Genomic DNA, 27,781 nt, shown 5'->3' with positions numbered 1-27,781 from the left:
TTCGTGCATAAGCACCATCATCATCCTCAACACTGTCCGTGAGAGGCAGGCTTCCCTGAACTCTGGCAGCTCGGTGATGCATTGCGGACTTTGCTCGCCTTCCTGCTGACTTTGCTCGCTTTCCGAAATGTAGGCCAAGCACCCGGAATTTTCACGGCAGCAGCAGTTCTCCTCCTCAGTTGGCATTAGCTCGCACCGATTGCACGTGCACCAGGTGGAGACGCCGTCCATGCGACATGGTCCAGGCTCTTCATCCGTTGACTGGTCCTCCCAACTGCCGTCCGAATCCCCATCGTTTTCGCGTGCTTGCCTTTCCAGTAGTTCTTCCTCGGTGTACTCGGGCTCGTACATATACGGCATTATTGTGGCCATTGTGCGGTAAAGATAGTAAAATAATTTATAGCGGTGGTACTGGTATCTGTTCACACGGGCTACAAGCGGCGAAGGTAGCTGACCAGAGCACTGAAACGAGTCACAGAATACTCAAAGTAACACAGAGAGAGGAATGGAATCGAAAATCTGCTGCTGTATGTTGTGAAACGGTCTGTTTATACTTATTGGGGAAAGAGGCGTCCTGCCATTTCCATGGCAACACGTCAATAGCTGAGGCGCAGCGATTGTTGACACGAGACGTGCTTGAAATGGGCAGTACGCGTCTGCTGATGTCAGGCTCAGGGGCGGGGGATTTGATTTAGTGCCGCAAAGGCAGGTGAGCCAGGTCGATGCGGCGGAATGATAGGATTATCACAAAATGGAGGCTGATTTCGAGTGCGATAAGGGGCGAAAAGTCGGGTAAGGTCCATAGGAAAGTTTCCTACGATCTACCGATTTATGCTTACAAACACATGGCCGACCCGTAGGGACAATAAAAAAAAAGTCCCGGAACTCTCCTTTAAGGAAGTGGGGGTCCCTGTCTAAAACATAAGAGTCCTGGGCAAAAACGGATTGTACCTGTAATATGAAGGTTACGCATGAAACATTTTATTTGAGACCAGAGCATCATATTATGGCACTACTTGTGCATTAGAGGCCAACAACTGGTACATAGTGGAAGAGTATGTCCATAACATGGCATTACATGGCATCCAGTTGGAAGGCCGTCATGGGGTTGTTATTCAAATATTTGGCAGATACGGATATTGTGGCCTTCTGATGGCACTAGCTGTGCCCTAAAAGCCATTCATACACTACCACTTTGACATCCTTTATAGAGTACTCAAGCCATGCGTGCACCCATTTATACAACCAAACCGATCCAAATGATGCACCCGACTACTAACATCCAAAACTGATCACAAATCATAGAACATCCATTTCCTACCAACACACCCATTAAATCAAGCCAGACCTAAGGGTTTTGATACTGATTATTGTTCTAAATGTTCCACTTCGACATGGGAACATCCCTTACCTTCAGCATACTGGTAATATTCTTAGTCTGGCGAGTAAAAGGAATGGGGGACATCACATGTCACTTAACCTTTAGTACCTGACACGGACATGTCAGCTACTGTACATAGGTTCACATTTCTGTGGAGCATCTGCCTCGGTTGAACACTAGTGCATGTCTCGGACTGGGGAAGGCTGCTCAGTCACTCTGAGTTTCGCTTCCGAGGAATCCATCGGTTGGTGGGATTTGTTTGCCCGTCGGGGGGTTGCTCTTTTCACTCCTGTGCTGCATTGCTGAGTAGGCTGGTAGCTCCTAGCCTTAGCCGGCCACCCTGAAGCAATGTATCCTCCTTCTTTCGAAACGTACGTATGGCCAAAAAAAAGGTGTTCTGACGAGGCATGCTTCTACTAGTGGCACTTCATAAACCTCCCAGTATAAATAAATAATAAATAATGACGTGAGCTAATTTTTTAATTCCCCTGCAACATAACCTGTCGCATGACTTCATCCCTCCTGGACTGAAACCTGTCAGTTCTACACCCTCATCTCCTTCTCTGGCTCCGACCTGAGCAAATTGTTTGTTTATTATTTGTATGGCGTACCAATCCCAAAGGTAACTGGGTGCAAACGGTACAAGAAAACGTTAGGCTTAGGTTACATAATGCAAGGTACCAGGCGGTTTACATAGTACAAAGTACCAAGGTAGGTATTCACAGGATGGGAGAGTGGCAGTGTAGATGAGGCATACAAAATGAGAAGTACATAAATACAATCAGCAAGATTATCGTTAGATAGTGAGTCTGTTACATGTTCATAAGTAGATACAAACGGTAAAGTTATTATCTATTAATTTGCAGTAATGGGGAGCAGCGACGTTAAGTATCGTTAGTTCTCAGCCAGTTGACAATGTTACGTCTGAAACTGAAGTAAGTTTGTTCAACTCTTAGTGCAAGTTTCCCTGGCACTGACCAACAGTCTTTGTGGCCACAGTGATCATATTATTAAGTGCAGTGTGCAGCCCGCCTATGTACATTTTTTCATCTTAGGGTAACCGTGGGGAACGTTGTTACAGTTTTTTAAATATATGTTTAAGGTTGTTTCAAGGCGCTGCTAGCCTGCCCCTTTTATGGGCATAAACTGAGCAACAGAACATGCCAAATAGGTTCATGGATGCGTCGTCCCCCTCCCCCTCCCCGGCCCTGATTTAGAGTGCACCCACCGGTTGGATTGATAGACTTGACTGCAGGTTCATTGGGCTGACTGGCTTGTGCTCATTGTGCGAGGCAACCAGAACCCTACTTCGCTGGACTAGGTGCTTTTTTTTTCCTTATCCTGCACCAGTTAATGCGGCCTCCCCAAAATAGCTATGGAATTCCTGGTGGACCCCATTACTGGAGCTGCGTCTAGACAGACCTGCCTACATGTGCGCAGGCTGTGGCCCTCAAGGAGCTGGAAGTAACAGCAAACACCCCGGCTCCTCTGAAGGAAAGCCTGGATGCCTTTTCCTGAGTATAAATTGCCTCATTATTCTTTCTACAAGATCTAAAAGCAGTAGATGTGTAAGTTCCTGCTAACGTGATCTCATGCATCACTGTCGAGACGTGCAGGTCCCTACGAGCCTGTGCCTTGAGTAATTTATGGAATGTCAAGGAAAGAGTGAACCCCAGCGGAAAGATGCTTTGCAGTGCACTGCCTTTGCCACATTTTGGTAGATCCTACAATTAAATGCATTAGCTTGAGTGAAAATGTGCAATGCTTCTCAATGAGATGGCTCTTCTCCCTGTGTTTATTTTTTCTTCTGAAAGGCAAGTGAATTGCTCGAATAGTAGAAATCAAAAATGTTATTTTTCGCAATATTTCTCTTGAGCAGCGTCATTGAAACAATTACTCAATTTTTAAGGTAAAAAAAGAAGGTGCTAACACTCTCTTATTCCTAGTAACTTCCTTGTGAATCAGCCCTAGTTGTTTTTATTACCCGCTGTAATTGCTTTCATGGTTAATTGATTTCGGAATGCTGAAAGACAGCCATTCCTTCTGGGTTTAAAATGTAGGGCCTGATTCATGGAATCATTTGTGCTGAAAATCGGGGACTTGCGCGTAAAATTGCGCACAAATCCCTGTTGGTCGATTCATGGAACACAATGCGCGGGGCTTCCCTGTGCTTGCGAGGGAGAGCACGCGTTTTCTCTGGGGTGCGGCCTGGGATTGTGAGGTGAGGCATGCGATTTCGCTGGGCTACTGGATGCTGGGCCACGGGTGCTGCAGAGGCTTGCGCAGTGTTTTCCTTTTGCAAGCGTTTCGGTGTGATTGGGGGGTGTTGTGGGAATTCCTCACGCAGCTTGCTTTTACTTGCGCAACGGGTAGTAATGCCTCTTTAGTTCCATGAATACGCGTGGCGCACAATATTTTTCTGCACCATGGCTCACGCAGGGTCCTTCTTGGTGCACGGACGTTGTGCCATTTCTGCGCCCCATTCCATGAATCGGGCCCATAGCCTCTGGGTAACACACAGGACCTGATTTACAAGAGCGTCTAACAATTGTGCAATCCCATTGAAAAACTCTTTTAAAATCAGGCCTACAGACTTCAGCACCAGGAGCTGCGTGATACAAGCAGTAGTTCTTCTTGTTAATGTACTCCCTTCTGTCAATAAGCTGGGAAGTTATTATTTGCACAATTGTCAATAATGATCTATAAGTAAGTTAACTTGCACAAACTGTTTAATGTGTACAATGCATGGTTTCCAAGACAACAAGTTGTGTATTTGACAGTAATATATAATGGGAGACGATTCAGATGTCTGGAAGGAAAGCCTAGCTGCAAAAGGTGCTGCTGCCTTTGATGGACAGCTGCCTGGAGTAAAAGGAGGGGCATTGTCTTTCCAAGCTTGTGGTGCTTCGACTTAACAAAACCATATAGCTTGTAAGGACAACAAAATCTTACTTAGTTCTCCTTTGATTCTGACGAGTAAGGGTGGGAAAAATGGCCGAATTATGTTCAGTGGGAACATTGGTGACTTGCAACCATAATTGTCCTGCGGATCGGAATTGCACGTTTCAGACATTTTCCCACCTTAAATTTCGGTTTTCTGAAATTTCATTTTTTAACAGTGTTTCAGGCCCCACAAGAGAATGGAATTTCAGGAAAAAAATAAATTGGCGCAAAAATTTGGGGGGCAGGGAAAAAACACCCATTTGGTGAACGCAATTGGTGGCAAATTTCAGCAATTTAGGTTTGAATAGTGGTCATTTCCCCCAAGTACCTGCTCCTTCAAAAGCGGTGAAAAAGAAGTGGTTGGGATGGGTTCTAGCCTCCTTTCTATTAACCTACTATAATGCCCAAAAGGGCAACATTTATCTGAAACCACGCCATCAGCATATTATTTACACACATTCATGATTTCTAGAAAAGTACGCAAGGTCTAAAAGGAAATTGCATTTGTAAACGACGCAGACAAGGAAAGAACACAGGTGTAATGGCTCTGGTGTTCCAATTTGACCTGCATATACTCAAAATATGTAGAGCTTGGGCCTCATTCAAAGAAGCGTTTTATAATGGCAAAACCCCATTGGAAACGCTCTGTGAATAAGGGCTTATGGGTTCTTTGGGGACAATATGTGGCTTTGCACCAAAAAGAGAACTAACATCTGCTTTCCAACCTCCTGTATAAGCAATTTGATACAACTAAATTAAATTGGTGATTGACCGTCAAGCAATTGTTGTACACCTGGGTCCAGATTACAGAAAATGTGCACCGGTGCAAGTGCACATTTGCACAGTATTAGCACTAGGTCAAAGTTGCTCTATTTTTAAAAACACTGGGACATATTAGAAAATGATTGCACCATGTCAAGTGCAGTTTGGCATGGTATAAGCGCTAGGGCAGAAATTGCCCGTGTGCAAAAACGATACATTTTCTCTGCATTACTGCAAAAGGGCTCGGTTTGCCCTGGTGTTAATACACACTAGGGTAAACTTTGCCCTGGTGTAAAAATGCATCAAAATGTATCTTTTTTGCACTTTTTGCCCTGGTGCCTATATGATAGGTTATTTATACCATGCTTAATACCCAGAGGTTTTTAACCGCGGACCTGAGAATCAAACCTGTGTTGCTCTGTGTTGTCTTGCTTCCAAGGCGAGTGAGCACGTTGCCGCTGAGCTATTGATTGATTGATTGATTGTTTATTTGTATAGCGCCTATGCACAATGTGCTTCAAAGCACTTCAAGGAGGGAGGGAACATGGGAAAATACAGTTAAATTCTTATGGGTCCTTGAAACGAATCAAAATGTGAGAACAACTATCAAATCATAACAGATAGTACAAGTGCATGGATAATAAGGGAGAGGAGAGGAGAGGAAAAAGGAGAACAATACTAGCAGTAACATTAATATGCCTGATGACAATTGTTTGTAGTATAATTTATAGTGCTTTGAAGTATAGCGTCTTGAAGTTTATAGCGCCTCACTGAATGTGATAGCATTCTATTGACAACAATAATGTCACATACACATTTAGCCAGTCCTATGTTGCTAGCATAATGTATGAGTAAGCAGAGGAGTGCAGGCTGCAGGTTTAAAAGTGCACCATATTTATTTATTTATTTTTTCTTTTTTCTCTTCCTTGAAATGCCTCATACACAGGAGACTACATTATTTATCTAACTGACTGACTTAATTAACAAGTACTAATCACTAGTGCCAACTCATTAACATTATAATGTAGTCCCATGTACAAAGTGAGGTGGAAGTACATTACTTGAAATTCGTTTTTAAACGTGCATTTTTCTCTCTTATTTTCTCTTGCTGTGCTGAATGCAGAAGGCAGGAAGGCAGCAGGAAATCGAAAAAGAAACAGTTATTATAATCTGAAGCTACCATTGTTTGTGACATGAGGGTGTTAACATAATACATTTTCTGCTAATATGATTGGGAGGAAGTATATCTGCAGATACAGGGAAAGTCTGACAGAAAAACCTCAGATCGCTTTTGCTGGGCTGCAGAGACGGATGACCTTGGTGTCTTAACATTGGCTTGAGAACCCTATGTTCTCGCCACACACACTTTAGACACTGAGATTACGAAGGCCACCCCTGTCGACCGGGTCGCTCTTCAGAGGGAAATCGCCTGGGGGAGAAAACCACAGATATTTTGGTAAGCAGCCCAGTTCGAAGTGAGTTTTTTTTTTTATGCGACTGATTGGCGAATGTGTTTCAAAGTACTAGGCAGTCAGAGTAGCAAAGCAAAAGAAATATCCTGCATTTACATGTGCCATGTGTTGATTCACAAAATGCAATGCCTGTTTTTGAAAAGAGTTGTTTGCATTGTATATGTGGTTTTGTTTTTCTCTTCTCATTTTGTTACAGGGAGCTCTGAAATTTAGATGGTAAGGACTGCATCATGACATTGCAATTCTTTGCAATATAAAATATATATATATATATTTATATATATATATATTTGCCTCTGAGTTTTAATTGTTTTGGGTCTGCCTAAACGGGTGTGGGGAAGATTCATGTTCTTTGGTAATAGCTGTTAATTTGTTCATGCAGATGGAAGAATAGATAAACTTAGTAGTGATAAATAGTTGTGTGTGTGTTTTCACCCAGTGCATGGTGTCTGGGTGAAATCTAATACAAAATATAGATTACTGGGGGTCCATGAACCTGTAATACATCAGTAGTGAGGCCTATGGAAGCATAGTTCACTGATGTAGATAAATCAGTGATAACGCCACAGGTTATTGATAATGCTCTATGTGAAATTGTGGTGTTTCTGAATGTAGATCCAAGGCTCTCCATAGATCACAAGAACATTATAAGAATAAGGAAGGTTTTGTGTATGCTGGGGCCATAAATAGAACAGGAATGTTATGCTCACCACTAAGTAATTTACCACTAAGTAATTTACCACCAGAAATTACCACCAATAGTGTATACTGCTAAATTATCTCATATAGTGTAATAAGAGATGGTCACTGAAAGGAGGTAAGGCCAAACCCAATCTAAATGCAAGGATAAGTCATCACCCAATTACCACTCTTCTTTGGCAGTAAGAAAATACCACCAGACCCCAAATCTACACAAAATATTTGATCCTGACTTTGTGTCTGATTATTATTCATACCTAACATATCAGGCTGATAGCCTGCCCGGGGCCTATCTCCTAAGTACCTAGGGCTGATGTAGCGCTCCCTATTACTAGCATCATGTGATTGAAACATTGGTGCAGGAAATGATGACCTTTGTTGATTACCCCTTTGTTCAGGTGTCAAATTATTTTTACCTGGACTTTGAGCAGATTCAAGGGACATTTTGGCTGACCTGATATCCATCATGAGCTATTGATTGATTGATTGATTGATTGTTTATTTGTATAGCGCCTATGCACAATGTGCTTCAAAGCACTTCAAGGAGGGAGGGAACATGGGAAAATACAGTTACATTCTTACAGGTCCTTGAAACGAATCAGAATGTGAGAACAACTATCAAATCATAACAGATAGTAGAAGTGCATGGAACAATAAGGGAGAGGAGAGGAAAAAGGAGAACAATACTAGCAGTAACATTACTATGTCTGATGACAATTGTTGCAGTGCAAGAGTGACAAGAGGAGGGGGAGCAGGGGAGGTGGGGTGAGGGGAGAAGGGGAGAGGAGAGGTACAAACAATTGAACTATCCTCACAAACTGCACTTGGCATGGTGCAATAGTTTTCTAATATGTCCCAGTGTTTTTAAAAATAGGGCACACTTTGCCCTGGTGCTAATACCGTGCAACTTTGCACTTGCCCCAGTGTAATGTTTCTGTAATGTGGCTCCTGCTGTTGAAAAACCTTGACACTTTGTTGGTGATCCATATTGTAAGGGGTGAGATAAGATCAATAAATTGTGGGTAAAGCCAGAGAAAAACCAATTGTATCTCCCTAAATGTTTAATTTCTTTCCATTTCCAACAATAATACTTTTAAGATTCCTGTAAATCAGTGCCATGTTATGCCATGATCAGCTATAAAGTGTATGGTTTACAATCATAGCAAGCGTTCAGCATGTTCTCAAGCACTTCCTGGAGTTCTAAAGTCCTCTGCAATGCCACACCCTACAGTAATGGATATGTCGATAGAGTAGACACCGGAGAATGGTAAACAAATGTCTCTTTGCATGAGCTACTGGGCCTTACGAGAAACATTGATGAATTACTATATTGTTGCTAAGGCACACCTAGAGATGAAGAAGGCTGCAGTACACTTTGGGTTGATGGGCCATGTGCGTCTTCCTGTGTCTACAATTATCAAGTTATTCTATTCGAGACGTGGTACAAGGAAGTCAAGGTAGACTTTGCTAATGTGGCAGATGCCATTAGATGCCGTATATCGCTATGCGCTTTGTCAATTCGATGTCTGATCTCCAAGACAAGCATTGTCTCAGTGTGTTTCTATCTGGATCAGTCATCTGGGTCAAGATAGTAACTCCCAGGGTAACTTGAACAATCTGGTATAAGAACTCCTATCACTCGTTTCTCCTGGCAGAGAATGTGGACACTGGTTTTAGTATTTGCTGAGATGGACTTCTCTTTCCTGCATAAGCACTGTGTATCCTGGGATTTGAAACATACATTCAATTGAAACCACTCCATAAAACACGGGTCTACAACCAATGGTTCTCCAGATGTTTTGGGTGACAACTTCCTTCACCCGTAGCCTCCATAGTCAATCGTGAGTGATCATGGCAGTCACAGTCCAAAATGTTTGGAGAGCAGCAGATTGCAGTCCTCAGCTATAAAATAATGTAGTTGCTATCACACTCACCCATGAGTGTCTGGTGTTCAAAATTACTTTTTAGGTAGAATTTGAAGAAGTGTGCCATTATATATCCTCAATCAATAGCTTGTTTTATTTGTCCCAACCTTAACTTTGCGCTCCCAAAGAGAATATATATCCGCTTTGGCCTTGTTTGCATTTTTAGCAGCCTTCAAAAAAGTTTACTATGCTGAACTGCCCTGGCAGCTGTTTTGCAGGAATTAGGATAACCACCCTTCCACTGATGGACATGCATGAGTTGTCATGGTGGTCATGGACTCTCATGCATTGAATGTTGGTCAGCATTTGTTGGTGCTCCATAGTTTATGTTGCTGTTCATATCATTTTTTAGTGCTGATTAAGTACATCTTTGAGGCAGTATTCTGGCCTATTGTAGACAGTTCTCTCGGTTTGGTAATGGTACTCGAATCAGGGTGTCATCTCTTATGTAACAGCCCTACATTTGAGTTTTCAATCTGTTGACATGCCTAAAGGAGGAAGAGCAACATGCTGTTCCGAACATAGACAACAGCTGGTCAATGATTACAGATCTTCGCACCTGGATTAATTGGTTGGGCCCTAGTAATGAGTGGCACTAAAACTTCATTGGAACTGCTCAGTCTCTTGGTCCTGTTCAATTTATGTTGTATTGCTTTCTTATTCAAAGATTCAATAGATAATATACAAAGGGAGGGAAACAAAGCAAAAGATATAAATGAAATGGATGGCACAGCACATGACAACAAATAACATTATAGCAAAATAGTTATACAAGCGATCAAAGATTACTCTCTGAGAACTGTTTAATCCTGATAAGGTCAACACATTTTTACTAGAGTGAAATTATATTCTTCGGTTGTATGGCTATTAACCAATTCCTCTTGCATAGCTGGTGTTTGAAAAGTCCTCCAGAGCTTAGAAAGGAGGTGCCTGCCAATTAAAAAAGAGGAAAATCAAATCTTGATATACTTTATCTGTTTTTCATTAAACCAGAGAAGATTCAACCTAGAAAAATCAAGCAGTAAGGACAGAACTGCTTTCAGAAATACCTGTCATGACACTAGTACTCCCCATGTAACAAACATGTGACTTCAGCCTTGATCCAAAGACATATCTGTTGCATGATGGAATGATGAATCCAGTCCTATCTTCCAATCGAACTGACTAAAAATGATAATTTTCCAATTAAACGATTCATAGTGCCACAGCTTATGTATAGAAGAGGTAGGGAAATATTGCATCAAATCCAATTGAATATTGCATTTATTGGTCACTCATATAATGTGATAACACTCGGAAGAAGCCTATAGCATGATAACAGGTACCATATTTTGATTTGATAATATTACTCACTGGCATAGTCCTAAGCAACTGTAAGAAAGAAGTGGTCCGAGCACTATTCAAAAAACCTTCACTGAACAGCGAGGATTGTTCAATTTCACAGATGCCCTTTCTTTTGAAGAAATTGGAACATGCACTTGATATTGAGATGACAGATTTTGTTGAGGAAAAATATGTATTACATCCACTTCAGCTAATTTATGGACCAGGCTGTAGTAAAGAAATGGTAGCTACAACCATGATGGACCTCAAAAGAGAGAAGGTTGGTTGCAGTGCATCAGTCATCCTGATTCTCCTAGACCTTCTCCGCAGACTTTGGGGAGTCTTTTATCTCTTCGATTTCCACCTTATCATTTGGAAGAAGTCAATGGGCCTCATTATGAGTTTGGAGGTAGCCATGCCATTCTTAGCAGTATGGCTGCCTCCAAACTCGTGTCCGGGCCCGGGTCCCGAAAAAAGGGAATTACTGGGCCATTCTGACTTTTGCGGGCCCGGTAATTCCCTTTTCTTGGGACCCGGTACATCCCCATTCCCATTCGAGCCCCTATAGTGCTCAATGGGAATGGGGAGGATGCTAACAACTGAACTGTTAATGACGGGTCTGTTGTCAGCATCCTGGTCTGCTCGCGGTTGGTGGTATGCTGGTCCGGTCTGGCCCAGACGTGCATACCGCCAACCACGAGCAAACTCGTAATGTGGCGGCCCGGAATGAATGGTGCCGGTATCTTACCAGCACCGTTCAATCCGCGGCCGCCAGCCTCGTAATAAGGCCCAATCTCTTTTTATAGGTCCACATTTATCTACCCTTTGTCGTTCAATAAGTGGTGTATAACAGGGATCTTCTTTGTCCCTGTTACTTTTGAATTTAAGCTATAGACCTTGTGATTTGTTAATTCAAAGCAGTGGCTTCTATTGTACAAACTATGCAGTAGACACACAGATGCTGGTACCCCTCTCAGAATATAGCAATGACACAGCCTTAAGATTTAAAGGTTGCATGGCCTGCTGCTAATAGAGTGCAAATGCACACATGCAACTGTGCAAAGTTTCTTTAAAATGACTCAGGTGTGCACATTTTAGGGAGACCCCTGAATAGTGGCCTTAGTGACTAAAAGTCTGAAATATTCCGATTACCATGATTCTCTAAATATGCAAGAGCTGTGCACCATGAACTTAGTCTCCACTTTGGTTAGTAGCTCCTAAGTGAATTAATTATTAGGATTTTCAGCTCAAATAAGCATTCATGTAAATCACTTAACATATTAGGTTTTGCATTGTAAACTAGTGAGAAGTGTAACATGGAGGGCGCACAGGAGGTGGGATTGGTGAAGGGGAGTGTGCCACTGGAATTAATTCAAGGAAGAATGCTGGGCCAAGCATTGCATGTTGTGGAAGACATTTTATTTCTGTCCCTTCATTCAGCTACTTCTCTTGCCACGGTCTCTCTGCATGATGCCATCTGTAGTCTCAAACACTCCTCTGCCATTGTTTAGATAATTAAGATGTTTCTTTTCAGGTCCATTGTCCAGGCATCCCTTCAGTTTCTATAACATCAAAAAACAAAAGAGCTTTTCTTCTAAAGGGAGTCTGGGAACCTGAGTGTAGGGAAGGTTTCACTGGACTCCTAGATTCCTGATAAGGACATGACCTCATCACTAACCCACCCCTACCACTGTTCTCCAAAAACACTTGAACTCCTCCCAGGGACAGGATTATAGAACTTTGGAGCCAGGTGAGAAAGCTGTCAGATCAACAGAAACATTCTCTGTACATGTCCTTGAATGAGTAAGTGTTGACTAGGACTGTTGCCACACTGTTTATCTATCTGTAAATACATACTTTCATAATATTACTCTGTGTGTGTCATCGCTTGATATCTCTGTCTCTTTACCTGCATGTACACAGCATCTGGTGATGAGGGTGGAGTGAATCGTCAGCGTGCCTTTGACACTGGTGTGTGCATTCTTTGTGTCACAAAGCACCATCTGCTCACCTATGTGTGGTCTGTCATGCCTTTTCAAGAGTGCATTGATTTGCTGCACTGCCTCACAAAATACTGGTGTTGGGTCCCTAGGATGGTGTTCTCCATACTTGAGGGGCGGCTCTATGTGGGTGGTTGTTTTCAGCTTGTCTGTGACATGTGGGAACTGGAGTGTGAAGGATGAGGAGTGCAGACTATACAAGCAGAGCTGTAGTCTTTTGCAATCAGAGACGTTTTTATGGGAGGGCAAAAGGGGCACTTGCCCAGGGCCCCCACCTTGGAGGGGGCCCCACAAAGCTGCCTGATCTAAAGAAATAAGATTCCTTTGTTCACCAGACTTAAATAGCACACATCAGGATATTGTATGGCATGTTGCTGAGGCTCTAAACCTATTGCCTGTCTGTTTTGGCAAGTACATTCTGCCTCGATCAATTCATCATGTAATGCTTTCTGTGTTCACTGTGGATCATGTAATGCTTTCTGTGTTCACTGTGGTATATATAGTTTGTGTGTTCCTTGCGGCACAAATCCTGTAGCATTCTTTCCTTCCTGTGGAAATTATGTTCATCATGTGCAATAGCCAAATTTAAAATGTATTTTGCTAAATTGAGTGCCACAATGGTTCAGATTTTAGCTCAGTGAGTTAAGCACTAATTGCAGAGCTATGTATTCCTATGCAAGATTAGAATAGCACATTGCTGAATGGCTGGCTGAGCCTTTCCTATGTCTGAAGGTTATAAACCTGCCTGAGTATGTACTTGGTCTTGCAACACAACAGGTGCTAGTATAATCAATGCACCTGCACCAGATAGGGGTTGCTATAAAAATGAACATGTCATCCTTATGATGAAGGTCTAGAAATTTGTTTGTTCAGAAGGGGTGTTGTAAAACCTAGGCAATCACCTCCAATGATGAGCATAAACTGTTAGTCCAAGAGATGAATAAGTATCCTAATTTGGAACGAAAGCATTCATGCTTGTATCCTGGCTTTGTCAGCAGACAATACAGTGATCCTGGTCAAATCATCTAATATCTCGTACATTACTGTATTGTATTCTGTGAAGCTTGCCTCCTTGCATGCTGGTGGCATCGTTTAGCCCATTACTTGATCTTTCTTCTTATGTAGGCCATTTGAGTGGAAGGGGTGGTAGACAGAAGGGTGCGGACCAGATGGTAAAGAACTCAGCCGAGAATATTTTAAATTCGAAGTGCTACCCTCGCCAGCCTAATTCGGGGCGCAGGGCAACAGCACAATGGCAAACATACAGACCAAAATGAAAGTGAAACAACCCACGCTGGAAGAATACGCTAGGACCCCGCAGTCGTCAGAAGGGGCTAGGAGCAAGGAGAAGATCCCCTCCACAGACCCCACCACAGCTCGTAATGATCAGCAGATCCTAGAAGCGATAGCGCACCTGAAGCTGACGTGGGAAACCAAACTGGGGTCTGCCATGGTCGAACTCAGAGCAGCACTGGAACTCAAAATAGAAGCAGTCCAGGAAGAAGTATATCTGCTCATACAAGATGTCAGAGTGCTAGCAGACAACACAGGCGAACTGGAAAAGGAGGTGGCCCCAAACACAGCTGTATATGTGTCCCACACATCGGAGAGCCACATCCTGAGACAACGCGTGAGCAATTTGGAAAACAGAACAGAAGAAGCAGAGGGACATGCTCGGAGAAATAATATACGCATCGTGGGTTTACCGGAAGGCTCAGACGGATCAAACCCAACAGACTATGTCGAGACGATGCTGCTGCAAGAGATAAGAGGAGGGGCGCTCACCCAAGATTTTGCAGTGGAAAGGGCACCCAGAGCCTTAACTAGAGGACCACCACCAGACCCCCCCCCCAAGACCAATAATTGCAAAAATCCTGAACTACCGAGACTGGGAGAAGATCCTAGAACATTTTCGAAAAGGAGGCATGATACAAAAGGCATCGGCAAATATCACAGCGTATCCGGACTACACTTTTCTGGTGCAGAGACGTCGATTGAACTATGGGTCGGTGAAGAGAAGACTGCGAGAGGCAAGCTATAAATACATGCTGATGTACCCGGCGAGACTGAAGGTGTATCACAACAACAGAGACCTGTTCTTCGATACCCCTGAGGACTCGACTGAGTGGTTGGACACCCACAACAGCCCATCGGAAAAGGATAACCAAGAAGCAGACGGTGCAGATAAGTAAACTAGCGATGGCAGCATATGAGGTGCTGCCAAATCAGACACTGGGACTGGAATATAAAATAGGGCAATACCGGCTGGGGAGGCGATGAGAAGGGATGCATAATCATAATAATCCGGGCAGGGCAGAAGGATGCAAAATTGAAGGAGACTTGGGGACTAGCTCCCAAACCCCCACAAATAGCTTAGTTAGGCTACCGTTATTTCGGTAACCCCCTGCGGGGTTCTTGAGGTCGGTAATACAGAGGAAAGAACCAAATGCGGGATAGCCTGAGATCCAGGGATGGAGCTGGGCAACAGTTGGGGACGGGAAGGAGGAGCAGGGGAGGGAAGGAGGATGTGTGTAGTGAAGCATATTTTAAAGTCTGCTCGTTTGACACAAAAAACGCTTTGCATTTTTCTAAAAGTCAAACGTTTTTCTGCAAGTTTATTAATGACAATTTCACAAGCTAGTGTTTTGGAACTACGTAAAGCTTTAAAACACAAAACACCAACCCAGATTAAATCTGTTAAATCACACTGATTGGTATGCTGATACTTATATACTTCTCTTGACGATGGAGAGAATGAAACTAGAATCATTCTGTGTTACACCCTTCTATAATATTTTATTTTTAAAAATGGTAATGTTTTGTAATGCGATTGGTGTACTTTCCAAGTGAGTTTTATTAAATTACATTATTTTAGTTCATGGTAAGTACTGGTAATGAAAGTGTTAAAATGCAGAAATTGCAGAGTTGGCACATATCCGAGATGCACCCCTTAACCAGTGTGTGTAATTCAGAGCATCTAATTTAATCTTGTATTGCCTAGCATCTCGAAATTGCCAGGCCCTAAACCTTAGTTGTCAGTCCTTCTGAAAGATTTCCTTCTCAGGGTATGATCTTCAAAACAGCCTCACTCATGGTTTCACTGGCTATAGTGTTGCTTCCACTATAATAGTGAGCATTGACATATTGCACACCACAAGCACTTGAAAACCATGTCCCATTTATAATCTGTCTGTCTGGATACAGACACCTTCCTGGTAGCTTCTAATCTACATCCACTATCCATGCTATGATATGATATGATATGATAGTCTATTTATATAGCGCCTATACACAACGTGTTTCAAAGCGCTTCAAGGCAAGGAAGGGAACAAGGGAAAATACAATGACATTCTTACAGGCCATGAACAGTAAGGATGTGAAATTAACTATCGTACTCGGCCTGACGACATTTCAGATAGTGCAAGTGCTAAGACATAGATAAGGAAAGGAGGGGGCGAGTGAGAAGGAAATGGACACAGACAGGCGACTACCGTACTAAGCCTGACAACATTTCTGGTAGAGCTGGAGGAAAACAAAAGGTGAGGGAGAGGGGTGCAGAAAAGGAGGGGAGGAACAAAACAAGTGACTATCGTACTAGGCCTGACAACGTTTCAGATAGTGCTGGAGGGAGCGGGGGGGAACAGTAAGGGGATAGTGGAGCGACAGACGAGGTTGCTATCATAGTAGGTCCAGGGACAATTCTGTTAGAGTAAGCGCATAGAAGAAAGTAAGGGGAGGAGGGGAGGAGATAGGAAAAGGGAGGGGAGAGGGGAGGGGAGGAGAGAACAGAGATTAAGCAGTCACAAAGAGTGGAGAAGCAAGAGAGGAGAGCTAATACAATTGCAGAAGTCAGTAGAAACACATAATGTTGCAAGCCAGGATACAAGATGAAGATGGAAACAACATGATTCAGGGCCACCATGAGTACAAGATGCAAAGGAAGTCCAGCATGAGAGTTGAGAAAGGGTGACGCACCGTGAATCAATGAAGTCCATAAAAGTAAAATGCAGCATTGGGCACAAGATGGTGATGGTGAAACCAGAATGTATCATGACAGACTCCTGTGTGCAAGAAGGGGGGGTGCACAAGGGAACAACACGGGGGGACCAGAGAGGGTGGGGATGGCCTGTTGGGACACAGGGTGTAAACACATGTTGGTGCATGCTTACCTGCTGTCTTAGCAGGGGGTCGGACCCTGGATCCTCCTGGAACAGGTCCAAACAGCAATAGCCCTTTTCTTTGACTGCCCTTCACTTTGGACGCCCGGGCGAGAGACGCCCTTCATCTAAGAGTTAAGAGCAGGAAGGAAGAGGCAGGGCTAAGAAGGTGGCCGGGGCTTAGGCCAGGTGACCTAGATCCACTTACACCTGCTCCCCAGCTCCAAAGGAAAAGAGGCTGGAGAGCTCCTTAAGTAGGGAAAAGAGCGGCAAGCAGGAAGGCACCAGGTGGGCGGGGCTTGCTAAGTGGAGAAATGGAGCGGCAACCAGGAAGGCACCAGGTGGGCGGAGCTTAGACCAGGTGACCTAGATCCACTTACAGCTGCTCCGCAGCTGCCTATGCCTCTTTGGTATGTGTAGCTTTCTCCTTCCTACCAACTGGTCTCCTCTATCCATGCTTGAGCATTTCTGCATTCTGTGAGGCCGCACATGTGTCTATTCTGGGTTACATGTAGCTTTTACATACAGTCCTGCATTAATACTCCAGGCTGCATACCTTCTTGGATTCTAATAATAAAAAGTCTCCTGAATCTATGCTAGACCAGAAGTAAGCTCTTCGTAGACTGATGATGTTGGCCTTCAAATGCTACTTGTTTATCATTCTGATTAGTGCAAGAATGAAGAGGGTAAGGGGACTTAAAGGGAGTAAACATCCTTATTTATAATTCTGTGAGGCAGTATATCAACCTATGGGATGTGATTGCGGCAGGAGTAGGGGGGGCGGGGCAGATAGTCTTGATCACTTCATTCCTTTGGTTTGGTGGAGGGGGGGACCAAAGATGTCCGTGCCCAGGGCCCCAAAAGTGCTTAAGATGGCCCTGCTTGCAATCACCTCCTGGTGGTGGCCATTTTGGTTATGGTTGTTTTGCATAGGCTTTATTCACAAGTTTCATCAATGGCAGCCATCTTGGAATCGTATCAGTGTTCCAAGTGCAGATCAGCCCTCACAGGATGTGCTGTTTTGAATACTGGTATGCTTGTAGTATGATAGACACACTGGGCCTTCCAAGTGTTACATGTCAATGTTCGACAGTTGGACAGCACATGTTTCTCCTCAATTGATTGTCACTGGGCGTCTGTATAAATACCTTACACACACTGCAGTAAAGTTAATCAAACAACAAACCTGTCCGATGTTGACAGCAAAGAGGCATTTATATATTGGCATCTACCTCGATTTGACATGTCTGATTAAAAGGCATAAGGGTTCAAACGGGAACTCTGAATTTGTTAATTTGAGAACAATCTAGCATCACAAGAGGAAGATTTCTCTGACAATTTTGTGAGACATTGGTTCATCAATCTTCTTGGAAGACAAAACAACATTGCACAAGGATTTCAAAGAATTCCTGGAAGTGTAGTTCAACCCTCCAAGAAGCATCAGACTCTGAACTTGTTTCCAATGAACTTGCAGAAACTAGTAGCATATTGTGACTTCCACGAGTTTAACAATGAGGAGGCAATACATCTGTCTCATTGTTTGGTGTTGTTTTCTACTAACAAAAAGAAAGTTGAAGGACGTCATCTTATTGGCAAGGAAATACGCAAGGCGGAAGATTCAAGCATCTCAGATGGGGCTAAGTAGGCTGAAAAGGGCAGAAGTAGCGTACTACAGGAACAGCAAATCAAAGCACATTACCATGGGTCAAGATGGCAAGCACTAAGATGTTCTGCATGCTTTGGCAGCCTTTTACACCTGAAAGGTCGGAATTGCGCCAATTGTGAGAAAGACAACTGCTTTGCAGAACTATGCAACTCTGCCATAAGGTAAGAACTTTGGAGAATATAAAAATCACACAACAGAAATGTGAAATAAAAAGAAGAAAGTCTTTGCCAGAAGAGTACATTCATTTGATGAGCAAAGCAGATCGAGGTCAGGGAGAAAACATGGATATTATGGTAAGTGATCATGCAGTCAGAATCGTTATTGAAATGGGCAATGTTCAATATCATGCATTAAACGGAGTACGAGCAAAAAGGAAAGACATTCTGTCACCGTTAGACCTACCGGTATTCATGTAACATGACATGATATACCAGGTGTATTTGTAGGGTGCACATTTACCCCCAGAGGGGTAGTTTGGTGTTATTGACAGATAACAGATGTGGTCTGTTAAAGGCCCAGTTACGAATTATGGTCAGACACATCAGCGTTGTCTGATTTACAGAAGCTTTAAGAAGAAGTGGTGAAAATGTATTTACTGTTTATTTATTGCTTGCTTGTTATGCGCTTATAGTATAAGAAAATACTATTTCAAAGCACCCACAGAGCAAGGAAGGGAGCAGGAGTGGGAATTACATTCAAAACACAATATGTAAGTGCAGTGGAGGGAAAAGAAAAAGAAAGACAAACCTACTATGCCTTTTGAGTATTCAGAACGTGCAAGTGCAGCAAGGAAGAGGGAAGAGGGGGTAAGTGCTGGGAAGTCTGAGCTCATGAGTGAGCCACAGATGAACTGCAAGGAATGTTGAGTGCTACACGGCCTGGAGCTGCGAGTGGTGTAAGTGAGAGCCTCCATGGCGGAGGGTGTAAGTGCAAGTGCAGTGGATAGACAGGAGCTGGGCCGATTGGGTGTGGGAGGTCAGGGCCCCGAGGATGCATAAGGGCCCCGGACACCAATCGCAGCAACTGTGGGATTAGCAGAGGAGAGAAGGGAAGGAGGAGGTAAAGAGCAAAGTCTTAAGGAGCTTCCGGGATTTAAGAAGAGGGGAGGGGATAGCTGTTCCATAGGAGGGAACCAGCTGAGGAAAGCGAATGACTGCCTACCCTCTGTTTAGCAAAATGCTTTACACACAGAGAGTTGATGCCAGAGAAACGTAGTGGTCTAGAGGGAGATTATTTAGTAAGATAAAGTTGAAGATAGTGTGGTCCCTGGGCCCAGACTGCCTTATGGATGATGCAAAGGAATCTGAATTTAATATGTGCAGCAACCGGGAGCCAGTGAAGACTTTTTAGTGCAGGAGAGATGCTGTCCCTGGGCTTAAGGCAAAGGATAAGTCTTGCTGCCCTAGTCTGGATTTGCTGTAGCGGTCGCAGAGTGGAAGATGGTAGATTCAGGAGGAGGCTATTGCAATAGTCAAGCCTAGGGAGAACCATGGCTTGGGTCATATTGAGCCTCTGGGGGAAAGTGAGAAAATTGAGAATTCCTTTGAGAAGGAAGAGCTGAAAGTGGCACTTCTTGGCAATGTCCTGCGTGTGAGGGAGGAAGGTGAGAGAAGAGTCGAAGATGACTCCAAGGTTTCTGGCTTCAGAAGAGGGTGCAGGGAAGAAGGAGGGAGCTGGGGCCCCGATGGGAATGTTCTCAGTTTTACAGGCCTTGAGGCAGAGATCGTTGGCGGTGCACCAGGACTGGATGAAAGATAGGCAGTTAGGGATGATGGAGGGTGAAAGAGGATCGGCAGTGAGTTTGAAAAAGAGTTGTATGTCATCTGCGTAACACTGGAAGTTGGAAGAGAAGGATGGGATGAGGCGTGTAAGCAGAGTAAGGTAGATGTTAAAGAGCCAAGGGGAGAGGATAGAACCCTGGGGGACACAACTGGTGGAGAGGGAAGTAGGAGAGGCGAAGGTGCACAGGATGACTTGGGAAGAGCGGTCATTAAGGAAGGATGTCAGCCAGTCCAGTACCCGTTCTGAGATACCAAGAGTATTGTGGAGCTTTTCTATGAGGATGAAATGGTTGACTCTGTCAAAGGCAGAGGAGAGATCGAGAGGGATAAGGACAGCTGGGGAGTTGGTGTCCAGAGATGTAAGTAGTTCTTCATGGGTGTTCAGAAGAGCAGTTTCTGTGCCTCTGGATGCTTGGAATCCAGATAGATGGTTGTGGAGACCACCAAGTTCAGTGTGTGAGTTGAATTGGGGCAACACCAACTTCTCCAGCAGTTTCCTCAGGAAGGGGGTGATGGAAATAGGGCCGTAGTTGGCAGAGCAGGTAGACTCTTTTTTCAGGAGTAAGCACACAAGGGAGTGCTTAAGGGAGGAGAGGAAAGCTCTTGTGACAAAAGAGTGATTGCAGAAATCAGCAAGAGAAGGTGCAAGAGAGCCAATTTTATCCTTGATGGTCCTGGATGAGCAGGGGGAAACCTGCTTAGAAGAAGCCTTCATGGAGATGACAACTCTGGTAACTTCTTCAGGTGTGACAGGCGTGAAGGAGGAGAAGAAGGAATGAGGAAGGAGGGGGGTTGGAGTTGAGGGGGTGTGGGATGGTTTGTGAGGGTGTGTAGCAACGGTGGTCAGGATGTCCTGGGTTTGGGACGCAAAGTGTGAGGCCAGTGCATTGCAGAGGGCCTGTGCGGAAGAAGGGGAGCAGGAGAATGAGGAGGGGTTGGCTAGCTCCCTGCAGATCTTGAAAAGTTCTGCCGTGTAATTGAATGCACTGGAAACCCATGCCTGTATGTGGGCTCTTTTCTTGGCAAGGATGGAGGGTCTGTTTTTCCTTTGGAGCAGGTGGCAGGCCAGTTTGCTAGAAGATGAGCCTGAAGTATGCCACTTCCGTTCTGCTGCCCTGCATTTACGTTTCAGGGCCGCAGGTTTGGTGTAGTACCAGGTGTTACGCTTAGAGACAGGTTTCAAACGGATCCTCATGACTGGGGCAAGAATGTCAAGAGTATTAGTGGTGTAAAGGTGGAGGTTGCTGAGGGCAGAGTCAGAGGTACAGTCAGAGGTTGGGTATTGATGGGGGATGAAGGTGGAAGCAAAGGCAGCTGCAGACACTTGTTTCATTGGGCGAATCTTAGCGAACAAGGTTGGTGGGACTTTCGGGGGGCGGTCAGGGGGCCAAGGGGACTCAGATGGGAGGAGAGGATAGAATCATCTGACCAGGAGAGAGGGGTGACTAGTGAGGGGGAGAGAGGTCAGAGTGTATGAGGGTATCCAGAGTGTGTCCAGCTGAGTGGGTTGGCCCAGAAGGGAGAAGGAGAGGGAAAGTGAGGTGCAGAGGTCTGTGAAGAGAATGGATGCAGACCCTGGGGAGTCCAGTTTGATGTGGAAGTCACCCAGTACATGGAGGTTGGATGTGGATGAAAGTAAGGAAGAGAAGAGGTCAGCCCATTCAGAGAGGAACAGGGTGGTGGCACATGGAGGCCAGTAAAGTTTGGCAATGGTCAGGGTGGAGATGGGAGAGATGACCAACTTACAAACCAGGCTTTCAAAGGAAGAGTAGAACTGGGTAGGTAAGATGGAAGCAGGAACCCACTCAGGGAAGATTAAGGCAACCCCCCACCAGAGTGGTGAGGTCAAGGCTTGGAGATGATCTGGAAGCAGTCAGGCAGGAAGGAGTCTAAAGCAGTGACTGAGCTGGCATTGAACCACGTCTCAGTAAGAGCGAAAATGTCAAGGTCAATGTCTTCAAGAAGGAGACAGATGTCAGTGAAGTGTTTGTTGGCTGAGCGGGTGTTAAGAGTTGCCAGGTGGAAGACGTCTGTGCCTTTGAAGGTTTTGTGAGGTGGTGTACCGGGGCATGGTACATCAGTCAGAGGAGGGGGAGAGAGAGAGAGAGAGAGAGAGAGAGAGAGAGAGAGAGAGAGAGTAAAAGGCAGGAGAAGGAAGGAAGCTAATGAGAGAAGGCAGGATCCGGTCAAAGAGAAGGAGGATTTGTTGTGAACCCTGAACCAGTATAGTGCCAGTGTGATAGACATTGACGAAGCAATGTGTGGATGAAAAGCCGGCCAACAGGACTTCCCACTTGGTGCCACTGTTAATGGTAGAGCATGTGGAAGGAGAGAGAGTAGAGATGAGATGGGAGTCCATAGAGCTGGTGAGGGGACAGAGAAGAGAAAATCAGTGAAAACGTCTCTAGAGTAAGCGCTGACATAGTTGTCTGTGATGGGAAGTCCAGGGTTAGCACTCAAGATGTCTTTTTTGTGCTTCTTTCTAACAGACTTTGTGAGAGAGGGGCTGTGAAGACCGGAGGGGGGTCTGTACTTCCGCTCTCTATATGGTAGAGGGGAGACACAGAGACCCGTGCCAAAATTCTCTAGCATCGGTAGACGTAGTCGTGCAATCAAGGCCTAGCTTTTCAAGAGGTGATGCGAGCTGTTTCTTAAGTACAGTGTAGTCCCCGAGCACCCATGAAGGAATGTCCACACACTGTATCGGTTAAAACACAGTCTTTATATAATCAATATTTAGAGTGGTCTACACGATTACGATAACTCACTTTGTACGCAGAAATCAACAATGGCAAATATATATACAATTCTACAGTGGTACCACTAACGTTATTAGATCGTATTAAAGTGCATATGGTCAGAATGACACACAGATCAAAATAAAGATGAAACCAGCAGTTGAGAGAGGAAGGAAAGCAAGATGGTTGAGCAATAGGCGGAATACTGGTAACTACCGTTAAACACAGCTCCGTGTGGAGATCCCCCCACCTGGGCAACCTGTAGAAGAAAGATACAAGCCCAGTCCATATATTGTTCGCACTAGACTTTCCAATAGTTCTGCAAGATCAAAGTACCTGGCGTTGTAGTGTTCCACGTCGGGGAAATCGACAACCCTTCTTGAGTGCCCTCCCTTTAAGGCAGGAGTCACGGGTCGTCGAATGTCCGACGGAGAACAGGTCTAGCTACGACAGTGAAGTGGCCGCATCGTTCCTAGTGGTGTTCGTTGACGGGGAAGCGTAAACATTCTGCACGGAAGAGGCGTGCGGGGCACCTCTGTGTCAATAGATCTGGATCGCAAAGAGTTGAAGAACAGTGGCCCAGCAAGGGCGTTGAGTCGTCGGCGTCTCTGTGGTCTTTGGGTGGTTGGAAACCCACCGGTGGATGCTCCTCGGTGTGTCGGCGGTCAGGCCTTCTCTGGAAGGATACAGCGGCTTCGATGCAGACGAGAGCGTCCTTGGATCAATGAAGTTCTTAGGCAATGGAAGCACGGCGGCTCCAGTCGGCGATGGCAGTCGGCAACAGTGGTTGACAACAGACCGGGTGCTTCTCCTTGGATTTCCGCAGCAATCCCCGTATCGGGTCGGCAGCCTGTGGAAGGTCTGTCTACCAGGGAGCCTAGGCAAAGATCAGCTGTGCACGATGGTCCCTTGTAGCTCGGGAAGAGGGCGCCTTACCAGGTTTTCTCTGGGTCGGTTCTTGAAGCACAAAAGCTTTCAGATTGTGAAGGAGAGCAACAGCAATTCTTCTCGTCCAGCAGGGCTCAAGGTTAAGCTTCAGTTACTCCAGTTATTCGTCGTAATGGACTTCAGCTTCTGAACACGATTCCTCGCAGTGAGAGGTCCCAAGATATACTGTTGATCTCCCATTCATTCCACTGGGTCATACTCAAGCATCCAATCATGACTACGGGCATTCATGCAGGCATGCAGCCAATCAGGCACACAGGTTATTCAGGCCATTCACTTATCTCCAGACACTCACAACAAGTTATGTGTATTGGGACAAGTACCAAGCCATTCAACACTCCAAGCTGCATTCATACCGGTTTCGGGCAGGGCTGTCTCAACCATTGTGTCAACCACCAGATACTAGACAGCCACAACATAGAATGTATATTCGTCACACACTCCATTCACCCAGGTCCCACCCACAGGTGTAACCACAACATACGGTCGTTGAGAAGGCTCCAGCCAGTCTGGTCGGCACTTCCCCACACTACCATATACAGAACTTCCACCCTACAGCCAGTCACGGGGAAGGGACAGAGGCAGGGCTTCCCAGGACTTCGGGAAGATCAAGGTAACAGGTGATGGAAGGCAAGAGGCCATGGGGGCCATTTTGTCTCCATCAGGAATCTACAGATTCCAATGACAGGGCCTGGGCATCCCAAAATGGACATCGCTCAGGGCACGAGTCATTTCAGCACAGAGCTGCCACCAGCCCGTACCCTGCTCTGTGAGTCACACACAGGTGCCTAAAAACATACACTAGGGGCACAGGGTTGTAGCCCTACCCATGGGTGCCATAAGGGTATCCAACGGGTCTGTTCACCAAACCAAAAGAGAGAGAGCTGCACCGCCAGGAGTCCCACATGAACTCCTGCGTGGAAAACACGACAGAACACACGGTAAAAAGCAGTAAAGGACAAGGCTACGGAGGCCCTGTCCCTCCGATGCATTTCCAGCATCACTGGGGCGATAGGTGAAAGTGTAGCAGTTAGGGAATATATGAGAAATGGAGAGAGCCATAGGTCGGCAGAGGTTTGGACAAGGACTAAAGGAGGAGTGGCTGCACAGTACAGTTTTAGCTAAACTCACCAGGAGGCCTAGTAGCAGAAGTCACAACGTAATATATGCAAACCAGAAAGGAATAGAATTAGATGAAATAAGTGGTACAGAGATGTAAAATCTACAGGCGGTTCACGCACCTAAGTCAACAATGTACTGCAGGAGGTTCACAGGTGAAATACTAAACACACCTAAATCAACAATGTATTACACCCAAATCCGATTTAAAAATGGAGGCACAAAACAATGTAATGCAGGAGGTTCACAGATGGAATACTAAACACACTTAAACACACTTAAATCCGATTTTAAAAATGGAGGTACAAAACAATGTAATGCAGGAGGTTCACAGATGGAATACTAAACAGACCTAAATCCAATTTTTAAAATGGAGGCACAGAACAATGGGCCTCATTACACGGTATGAGGTAACCATGGCGCTAATAGCGCCATGGCTGCCTCCAAAACCTTACCGACTCCGTCCTGGTGAATGGAGCTATTACCGCCCCATTCCAAGGTTGGCGGCCCGGTAATTCCCCATTCACCAGGGCCCTTTCCCATTCGCATTTGAGCCCCCATATGGCTCAATGGGAATGGGGAAGGTGCTAATAACGGTACTGCAATTTGCGGTACCGTTATTAGCTCTAAAGTCCCTTTGCGGGTCCAGTCCTTAACGCCTGGAAAAACCAGGCGTTAAGGGAGGACCCGCAAAGTGAACTCGTAGTAGGGCGGTAGGGGATTACCGGCACTGGTGCCCTTACCGGTGCCGGTAATCCCCTACCGCCTACCATTTATTTATTTATTTACTTATTTGCTTCTATAGCGCCGAAAGCCCACGGGCATCAGGGCGCTGTGACACATAAACACGTACAAATCTACTTAGACATCCTTATCCACTGGCCACGTGGATATCAAAGGAAACTACTTAAAAAGATGAGTTTTCAGTATTTTTCGAAATTGGAGATGGTTTTCTTGCCATCGGGAGGGCGTTCCGCATCTGAGCGCCTTCACTAAGAATGATCAGCCCATAGCTGATTTGAGCCTTTGTTTCTGTTCAACTAGTAGATTTTTTCCTACTGAGCGCAGCTGTCTCTTTGGTGTGTAGAGTACAATATTATTCTTCAGATAATATGGAGCTTTGCCGAAGAGGCATTTATGCACCAAGGTAAGAGATTTAAATTCGATCCTATCTTTAACTCTGAGCCAGTGGAGGGATTCTCTAGCTATATTAATGTGGTCTCTTCTGGCCAGGTCTTTTACAATCCTGACAGCGTCATTTGTATGACTTGGCACGTGTGTAGATCTTTGGCACTTCCCCCTATCAAAAGGGCATTGCCATAATCTAGCCTAGATAGTACTACTGCCCTAGCAATGGTAGCCATGTTGTTGTCGCTTAGGAAAGGTCTAATGGCCCTTATAAATCACAGGTAATAGGCTGTGTTCTTACGTAAGAAGTTAGCCTAAGATTCTGAGCTAACCGAGGAGTTAATCATCATGCCCAGTGTCTTCACTTGGCTAGAAACTGTTATAATGGCCTCCTTACTCTGAAATGTTTTGTATTCCCCGCCCAGTTTGTCCAGTAGACAGCTTGAGCCGAATAACATCAGTTCCGTCTTTGAATCATTAAGGCACATCCAATTGGATGTTATTGAATCATGTTATGAGGCCCAATGTATTTTAGGAGGTTCAGAGATGGAATACTAAACACACCTAAATCCGATTTAAATAATGGAGGCACAAAACAATGTCATGCAGGAGGTTAACTGATAAGATACTAAACACATCTAAATCCGATTTTTAAAATGGAGGAACAAAACAATCTAATGTAGGAGGTTCAGAGATGGAATACTAAACACACCTAAATCTGATTTGTAAAATGGAGGCACAAAACAATGTAATGCAAGAGGTTCACAGATGAGATACTAAACACACCTAAATCCAATATACCTAGGAGTCACAAGTGCACTGATGGAAGATGAATGTTGGTTGTGGTGGGGAAGGAAGAGTACAGTAGACGTTTAGGAGAGATAGTGGTGGAGTTCAGCCAAGCTCACTTTCATGTCTGCATGGAGCGTCGATAGTTTTGGATCCCATGACATGGGGAGAAGTAATTAGTCATGAGGATGGATCATAGTTAGAACCGGGATTAGGACCGTGAATGCACAGGGCCTCAGATGAGGGCCTTTGGCGGATGGGCTGGCTTCCACCTGCCGACTGCTCTGGTTGGATTTAAGTGGGAGAGGCAGCCAATCACGTTGCAGGTAGCTTGCAGCAATCAAAGGTTCTTTGGCAAAAAGTTAGGGGCGGCCATCTTAGAATGTTTCAGTATCAGTGATAAATACTGGTGGATGGCAATGAGAAACACAAAATGAACAATGCAGCCCTTTACCCAGGGTCTGAGCAAGAGAGCTTTATATTTTTTATTAAAAGCGCTTCTTCAGAAGCAACTGAAACATGTTGCACGCCCGACTGTGTTTTTTTCTCCAAATTTCCTTTTAGCCCTCCCTAAGCATAGACAAAGCACAACAAGCATACCTTCAGTGAAAAAATTGAAAGCAGCGCTTCTCCATCAGCACAGAGGTGAAAGTGGTGGTGGTCGGAGCACAAAGAGTTTTCCTGCTTTGTCTTCTCTGGTGGAATGGGAGAATGAACAAAGGACCCACGGGTCAGGATGAGGGCCTTTCGTGGCAGGGCCGTCTTCCACCTGCCGGAGGGTCTGATTGGCTTTAGGTGGGAGAGGCAGCCATTCACATTGCAGGCAGCTTGCAGGAATCAAAGTCTCTGGCAAAAAGTTAGGAGTGGCCATCTTAGAATGTTGCAGTGCCAGTAATAAATATTGGTGAATGGCAGGGAGAAACAAAAAATGAACAATCCAGCCCTTTACC

Source organism: Ambystoma mexicanum, chromosome 8 (genome assembly GCF_040938575.1).
Source record: "Ambystoma mexicanum isolate Mex_15411 chromosome 8, UKY_AmexF1_1, whole genome shotgun sequence".
Classification (NCBI taxonomy): domain Eukaryota; kingdom Metazoa; phylum Chordata; class Amphibia; order Caudata; family Ambystomatidae; genus Ambystoma; species Ambystoma mexicanum.
Note: the sequence above shows the minus strand (reverse complement) of the source record.